Raw genomic sequence first — 9,030 nt, 5'->3', positions numbered from 1 at the left:
CTAGAAACTCTTTAGGTGTTATATCCCTATTCTATGATTCAGTGGAAAATACAAAAAAAAAAAAAAAAAGAATTAAAAAGTTCTTTCAACCTTTTTTCTGTTCATGTACCCCTTGAATGAATTTTTAAAACCATATACTTCATGACATAATTTTCATTATAAATTTAAATCTTTGCATATAAAGTGGTTTCAGGCCTTCAGCATACATGAACATTTTAAACCAAACTGTACTTATGTCATTTAAATATGTTATATGGGAAATAAATCCCAAGAGTTTCCACAATTTCCTCACCTTATTCTGCTGAGTTCAATAAAGCACCAAGCCCTGGCAATTTCATCTTCCACGTGTACCTCATACCAGTCCCCTCTGCTCCACCCTTAAGAATCTAGTTCCACCTTTATCATGCCTGGTGTGCACTGTTTCCATTGCCTCCTAACCATCTCTGTGACCTCAGTCTGACCTGCCTCCAGTTCTTTCTGACTGGGTGATGCCATGCTTAGAACCCTTCGAGGCTGAGCCTTATTCCTGTCATAATTCCAGTCTCCTTACCATGCAGGACAAACCAGCTGACTCATCCCACCTCACCTCCAGCCCCTCCTGCTTCAGTCCGTTGTGGTAATGCCAACGTTCTTTATTGTTACTCCCCTCTCTTATTCCTTAACCAGGATTAAAGCCAAAATGGGGCTTACCTTCTACATCATAGGCTAACGAAGAGCTTTATGCTTCACAAAATGAAAGGAATCCATTCCATGAGGGACACAATCCCTTCGTGTTTATGTTATCCACCTTTGCAATTAATCAAATCCAGAAGTAGCAAACCAGCCAACAGCTTAGGTAGGCCAGGTTAATGCTGGGCCAATTCCAAGTAACGTGTGATAGAAACTTGCTATAGCATCTGATTAGTTACTTCACACTAAGATAACTATAGTAATGAGTAAAAAATGTTGCAACAAATATGATTTCAAAAAGCAAAAAAGAGAGGAGGTCTGCTGGGAAAGGTTGTATAGAAAAGTGTAAATATGGTTCTAGTGAACAGCCAAATAGCTTTCTGGCTTTACCAGTTCTGAACATTTCCCCCCATTTGTGCACACGCTCTCTCTCACTTGCTCTTATTTTTGTCTCACCTCCAAAGTTTAACATCGATAAAATGTTATTTAATATACCAACCATATTCATACTACCCCAGTTATTAGTAAATATCTTTACAGCTTTTTGAGAAATTCTGAATTCACTCAAATGTAACACTTTATATTGGTGGTCATGTCTCTCTAGTCTTTTATAATTTTGCCTATTTTTTTCCTTCATAATATTGATAGCTGAAGAGGTCAAGCAAGCTGTCTTGTAGAATGGTCCATAGTATAAATTTATTGTTTCCTCAAGGAGCCAAGGAAGCTTCTAGAGGAAGAGCAGCAGCAGCACCACCACCAAGATGCGTAACAGCGATGACAGTAACGCGGCGGCCGCCACGGTTGTCGCTCCGGGGAGGGGGCTCTGGCCGGCCTCGGGCCACCTCCCCTACGGACCCCCGGGGCGCCCCACGGCCGGCAGCAGAGTGCTGTGGCGCTCCAGCTTGGCCGAGTCGGGGTGGAGGCCGGTCCCCGGGGCCGGGCCGGCGGCGGGAAGAAGGACCGGGCTCGGCCCCAGCACCGCGCGGGCTCAAGCCGCCGTCGGCGCCCCCTAGCCGCCAGCGCGGTGACCTGCAGCCACGCGGCCGCGCGGAGGAAGCCCCGCTCCGGGCGGGCGGCCCGAGGCCGGCGGCTCCGGAGCTGCAGAGCCCAGCGGGGAGAGACGGGGCGGCAGAGGACGAAGGGCGGGGCGGCGAGGACGGGGTCCCGGAGGCCGAGGAGCCGCTGCGGTCCGGCCGGACGGTGAATGGCCGTGGGCTGCTCCCTACAGCTGCCGGGAAGACTGTTCGGGCTCGGAGGAAGGGGACCCGGGGACGTGGCCTCCAGCGGACGGGTGTTCAAGGACGGCTCCCGTTCCCGGCACCGGCCCAGGCGGGGCCGGAGTGAGCCTCTCTCCCCGCTGCCTGCGACGTCGGCCGGCGGCCGGCTGCGACCTCAGTTCCGGGAGAGGAGGAATCGCGATGCACGACAGGGCGGCGGCGCCGGGAGTATAGACCGGAGCCGGGAGTGTAGACACACGCCGGGAGTGTGGACAGAAGCCGAGACCTCGAGGCGGCGGCGGCGGCAGCGGCGGCGCAAGGGAGGAGGGTGTGATCATCTGGACTCCAGCCCCGCGCCTAGATGCCGTGTTAACGCTGAGCACCTGGCCCCTCTCCTGCCAACGCCGCTCGCCGACATGGACTCAACCTTGGATTCGTCCACAGGCTCCCTCCTTAAGACCAATCATCATATCGGCGGTGGGGCCTTCAGCGTGGATTTTTCCCAACAGCCTCCCTCCCAGAGCGGCGGTGGCCGCCTCCAGTTCACTGAGGACCAATCACTCCAATCACACCTACGTGAAAAACACCTGTAACAAACCAAAGCGTTCCGAGCCTGAGGAGGAACTTCTCCAGCAATTTAAACGGAGGGGGTGTCCCCAGCAGGGGTTTTCGGTGCCCACCACTTGTGGATGTTTCTCTTAGCTGCTGCCTGCTTATTTTCCCTCATATTGGGACTGACTTAGCTACGAGTGAGAGGGACAGGACTCTCCGAGGATGGAGGACTCGGCGGTAAGTATTAAACCCTCTGGGCAGGGGAGCAAAGTGCCTGTGGTTAGTGCTGGGCTCTGACCGGTCTGGGCATCTTACCTGAGTTGATTTCTGTCAGCAAAGTCATGGTTTAATAGTGAAACGCAGCAGACTGAGTGTATTTTTGTCATCTTTCTTTAAGAAAGAACATGATTACCATGATCAGAATGAAAATCCCATGGCTGCTTTTAAGGTTTTTGTGTATGATGTATGCGGGAATTGAAGACATCTTACAAAAGAACAGGATGTTACAAGTAAGCCTGTTAAGTAAAATGCATTATGTGTTTAACTTAAATTTTCTTTTGGCCTTAAATAACCATAGGTGCGGGTTCCAATCCAATTACTCGATAGTTTGGAGGTTTTTTGATTGTTCAGGAGCATCATACATGTACTGGAATTTTGTTTGTTTGGTTGGTTTTTGTTTTCCCAAATTGAGTTGTGGTTCTAAAAGGTGAAGTAAGAGCTCTTGAAACTCTGGTTAATTATTTTGTAGTATTAAATACATGTGTAGGTAGTTCCATACTTCCTTTAAAATCTAAAAATGATCGATTTCCAAGCCCAAAGCACCTCCCCTCCCACCAGTGGAAAAAAAGTTATGGTAGGGCCGTGCAGGAGTTTACAGACAGATTCATCTGAATTGGTTTCCAGGCCGTGCCTTTTAACTTGCTGAATGGGTGTAGGCAGGTGTGTTCGTCCACTCGTTAAGCCAGCATCGTTTTCTGTGCTGAGCACTCAGGATACAGGAGTGATAAGGAAGAGCATCCCTGCCCTTCAGCACAGGAAGGAGGTGGGTACTGACCACTTATGTTCTGTGAAGGGAGTGAGGCTGGAGTGGTTGGTGTGCCCTGCTTCAGAAATGATGAGGGCAGGCACTATGTGAGGTGAGACTGGAGAAGGAGATGGCCTTGCAGGCGTCAGGAGAGCATTCAGAGGAAAGGCCTTGAGCTGAGCGAGAGCCTTCTGTAGGTGAGAGTGCCTTGAACAAGGGGGAGCGAGCCAGAGTTTGAGCTTCCCTTGCATAATCTGTAAAACAGTGCGAATCTTGGTTAGAATGATGCCTGGGAAGATTAAAAGAGAGAAAATCATTTTAGTGCATGATGGATGGCCTGCTGAATACGTAATTTCTCAATGTTAGGTCCTTTCCCTCACCCCATGAAACTTCCTGCCCTTTTCACCCAACATGAATTCAGTGTATCATGGTTTGTAAAACTGGCTTACTGTTATTAGTTTTATTTCAAACTAGTGAATGATAGCAGACTTAAAGCATAGGAGCAAAAATAGTATAAGCTTTGAATATAGTATAAGTTTTGAATATAGCCAATTCTAAGACAGTCAAATAATTGATTATAATATTCCTTAACTAAAGGGCTTAGAAGAGGACTGAAATCCAGCACTCACTTTAATTGGTACCCTGATTACAAGAGTGATATAGTGTGTCCTGCCTCAGATATTTGAGAGAGAAAAGAAATAAGGTCACATAAGAAGCTAAATTAGTAAAGTCCAGGCAAATGACATTACCTATGAGCACTACCTGTCTGCATGTTTGTTTCTCTAGCAGAACTGGTCTATTCTGTGAACTGGGCCTTTTCTAAGAATTAAATGCTTTACAAATATAATCTCATTGAATCTGCCTAACAACTCACAGAGGCCAATGGTGGTATCTTCACTTTTTAGACAAAGACACTGAGACTCAAGGAAGTTAAGAAATGTATCCACAGTTGTACAGCTATTGAGTAATAGGACTAAAATTTGGTTTCAGATTTTTTTCAGTGAAAAAGCCCATTCTATTTTTGATATTGTTTGTAGAGAATTTTCTAAAAGGATACTTTTATCAGGATTAAGAAAATAATTACTTAGTAGGATTACATACAGAATTACTGATATGCATAATTCTCAACTAAGATGACCTGTCACATCCTTCTTGTCACTATTAAGATGAATGACTAATATCCCCTTAAGTACTAAAATTTCAAGTGGAATAGAAAAGGATTGGCTTGCTAGAGCTCTGGTACCCTCCTCACCTCCACCAACGTGGAAGGAAGGAAGTTATATAGTGGTTTGCATTTTAATAAATGGTAAATATGAGGTAGCCTGGGTGATGGAAAAAATAGTGGCCAAGATGTAGAGGATCTGGGTCCTAGGACTCGTCCAAATGACCTCAGTCGAGTTCCTTAACCTCTGAGCCTCATTCTTATGTATTAAACTGGAGTAATAACTTTTGCTGTCTATGGGGTTGTTGTGAGGATCAAATGAGATAGTTTGTTAAATGTAAAGTGGTATTATTATTCAAAAGTTTAGATAAAATTTGTCATTTTCCTGGTGAACTACCGTATATATGTAAAGAAAGTCATTTCTGTAAATGATATTTAGTAGTGTATTTCCTACCTCTTCAGCATTTATTGTTTATTAAATTCTTTAAATACACATTGTAGACATTGATAGAGAAATCTGAGTCAAAGTATAATGAATCCTTAAATGCACTGTACACTTGACCTGTTGCATATCCTGGCGGAAAGAAGGGCTTGTGAGTTCAGTTAGTCTGCACACCCAACGGTGAAAAATTTCACTACCTATATTCATGTATCCTTTGTCATGTTATGATGTTTTGCCAATGCTTAGCCACAGGGTTCATTGGTCAAATAGTGTGCTTAAGGAAACAGTTTTACTTTGAGTAATAATTTCACCGGAAGATTGTAGGTTGTATGTTAGAGTAAGCCTGAGTAAGCTTTTATTAGTTATTTAAATTGTGTATAGCATATAATAGATTAGCCTTTTAAATAGTTCCTAATCATTTGATCTTTGAAAACTTTTCATTGATATCCTAGTTTTGTTAACAAAATTACCTTCATTAAATTAAAAATAATAATAATAAATAAACAATAATAAAATGTTTTGTCTACCAAAGATATACATTTTAGACTTTTAAAGGGAATTCTTTTTCTTTTAAATGCTTTTTCTATTAATTTTCCTGTTTTTTTAGAAAACAGTGTTTAAATTTTCAGATTTTAAGGTACTTAAGTCAATATCCACTTCACAATTGTGTTCCAGTTTATAGGTAAACTTGCATTTTTTTATACTTATATGGCTTTTTAAAAATATCATTCTGTATTTTCCAAATGTGTTATGGAAGATGCATGTTGTAATTTTTTTTTCTTTCATTTTTAGCTTCTTATTTTGAAATACTTACGGATTCACAGGAAGCAGCAAAAAATGTTAGAGAAGTCCCATGTGTGCTTTTTAAAGATTTTTAACATTAAAAAAATGTTTTTCTCAAGATTTTGTGTCTTATATCTCCATACTTAAAATGGTCTGAGGAACAGAAACTCGCTTAGCATTTACCTATTTACATGATCCTACAACTCTCATCCTCCTGTTTTTATTTTGTTTTGTAAAACAGGCTAAGATAGTGTGTCCCAGTAGGACTGTGGTTTTGTGACAACTAGCAGAGCTGTCAGGAAAGACAATTAAATGTACAGGTAACAAGTTATGTATGTTTAAGAAGCAGAGGAAGGTACGTAAGAGGAAAACCTTCTCCCAGCTGAGCTAAGTGTCATTTCCACATGTGACTCTCCCTCCTGTGGAGTTACGTGGCACTCCTCTTTTCTACATGCTTTTGGTGCCTCTGCTGCTTGTCAGAGTCCCCTTCTCTGCTGTATAATCAGACTCCTAGTTGTGGGGGGGCATGGAGTGGGGGTGAAATAGAACCAAAAAAAAAAGTCCTGTCTCTGCGAATCTTGCCACACCTCCATAGCTGGCCAACGCCCTTTCTGATTGCTATATGATCTCTTTAATAGAGTTAATACAATGATTTTTTTCAGTTAAATTCCTCTAAGCTCTAGAGTTCCACAGATAGACTTTAGTAACTAGAGGAAAGCCCGAAGCCCTGTTACTGTCTTTTGACCCAGCCCCACCTTCTCACTTGAAACTTACCAATTTGTGTAAAAAAAAGTATGCATTTGTATGGACACACACACAGACACACACACACACATATGGTTCTTCTTTCTGCAGAACCTATACATGAATCCTAGTTAACCACCCTTGTTTTATAACTTACATATAATATGATATAAAAATGTTACATATAGCATGCAAATATATATCCTAGTTGCTAAATTGATTCACATATAAGCTTCTGGAGAACCAAAAAACTCCTAAAACTGAACGCAAAAATGTCTATGGACATGCACATGTATCAGCTCTGCATTTCTGCAGAGAAGACCCTTGGGTTTGCTAATAAGCTTCTCAAGTGGGAGAGGTCCTTTCCTGGTCTGAAAGTAATGAAGAATTATGCTTTATGGTATCTGTAAATCATTACTCAACCTACTATATTGATTTGACTCCTTCTCTTTTCCTTTATATTCAAATGCTTAGAAGAGTGTATGATTTCCTCCTTTAACAGCAGGCATTTCCACAAAAATCACATGGCTTTTTTCAGGCAGTTTGAACATACACAGCGCTGAGTACCAAGCCCATCTGCTGTCAGGCTGTGACACGGGGTCAGCAGGGAGAGACAGCGGGATGGTGTACTTTCACGGTGCTGGCTAAGCCACAGCCCCTTTTAACAGGTAGAAAATGAATGACGGCAAAAATTGTGGACTGAATTGCCCCCATTGAACTCCAATGCCACAACTGTAGAGAAGGCAAAAGAAATACGTTAACTATTAATAACTACTAAAACAATTTGACGTGGTGGACATAGCTTAAGCGGTAATGAAAGAAAGCCATTTAATCAGATCTGAAGTGTGTGAGACTGGATGTGCTCACTTTGTTCATAGCCATAGGAAGTGGAACCAATTAAATTGGACAAAACCTTAGGTACTTTAAAGGGAATTTCTATCACTCACTCTGCAAATGCGGTATGTAGTGTGCATTTCTGGAGACCATGAGGTTCTCAGTGGTGATCACTCATGCCTACATGCAGCATCTGCAAGCAATGAAAGGGTGTGCACATCCTGTTACAGAGCGTGAAGGTGGATGACGGCAGCTGACAGACAACACCGGTCCTACCTCAAGCTGTTTTTAACCTATTTTTACTGAGCATAAAATGCTCTTTGACTGAAAGAAGAAATAAAACATTTTTGAGCCTTTTTCCTTTGAACGTAATCCCTAGGTGCTTTCTTTAAAGAGGGTTGTGATCCTTTGTTAGAAAGAATGTGGTTGGCAATTCAGGAAGTGAAGGGTGGCACGTTAGTAGTTATGAGACACAATGTCTGCCAATTGTAACCTAAATTCAAATCCTATAAAGGAAATATTTTTGTCATAAGAAGGAAATGGATCATGTTAGATCTACTGATTCAAATAAAGTTTCATGTGTCGATGAAAGACATTAAGCCATCGAAGAACCTCTGGGTGGATTAGATAGATGTGCCAGGAGCCCAGCAGAAGTTTTGCTTAGACTCTTTGATGGCAGAGCTTAGTACTTTTAAGGCTCTCAAGGAATTTCCACTGTGATCCTGTGATAAGAATGAAATGCTAGTCATGAATAAAAAACACACAGAGAGAAATTCATTTAGTTACACCAGTGGTACAGAGGGGAAAGCATCAAGTGAAATAGAATGCTGAAGGAGTGAAGGGAATGCCACATGAGAGGAGCTAAAATACCATGAGGACTGAAGGTTTCTTAAAGAATAGCCCAGCACTTGCCACAGTCTGTGCAAAGCACGTGGCTTCTCATTGATGACATTAGGAATGGCTGAATCAACTGGAGCTACATTCATGGTGTTGTGCACTTCTAGTCATGAACTTTAACTACAGATGTTATCATGCTGTGAACCTAGCACAAAATATGTTAGTAAGAGTGTGATATATGAGACTAGGCTACGCCAAAGTTTGATAGCTGCAGCGACTTGTGACACTAATTAGAACCAGGCCAGGCCTCACAGGTCAAGGGCACAGTCCTCCGTAAGTCTGCTCTCACTTCCCGCAACCAGGCTACCCTCACTGCTGACCAGCTGGCTATCCCGTTACCCCTCAGGTTTGATAATTCACTGGAATGACTTACAGAACCCAGGAAAGTGCTATCCTTACAATTACGGTTTTGTTGTAAAGGATACCAATCAGGACTGGCCAAAAGGAGGGACACACAGGGCAATGTCTGGGAGGGTCCCAGATGCAGAGCGCCCCTTGTCCTCTCTCCATGGGGTTAGAATGTGTTACCCTCCCGGCACAGAGATATGTGACAATGTGCAGAATAGCGCTATTCAGGGGAGCGCAACCAAGCTTTGGCATTCAGAGTTTTTATCAGTGTTTCCTTGCATAGGCATGACTGGGTCATTGGCCATGCAGCTGAAGTCAGTCTCTTGACCACTTTCCCTTCCCAGAGGTCATGCTGGTA

General features: G+C 43.0%; 1 pseudogene; it reads left to right on the top strand.

Moving 5' to 3' along the window:
• Positions 1–780: 780 nt before the first annotated feature.
• LOC123618768 (inner nuclear membrane protein Man1-like) overlaps positions 781–9,030 on the top strand; it is a 64,553-nt pseudogene continuing 56,303 nt past the window's right edge.

This window comes from Camelus bactrianus, chromosome 21 (assembly GCF_048773025.1).
Source record: "Camelus bactrianus isolate YW-2024 breed Bactrian camel chromosome 21, ASM4877302v1, whole genome shotgun sequence".
Classification (NCBI taxonomy): Eukaryota; Metazoa; Chordata; class Mammalia; order Artiodactyla; family Camelidae; genus Camelus; species Camelus bactrianus.
The sequence above is the reverse complement of the archived record's forward strand: the minus strand, read 5'-3'. Positions and strand labels throughout refer to the sequence as shown.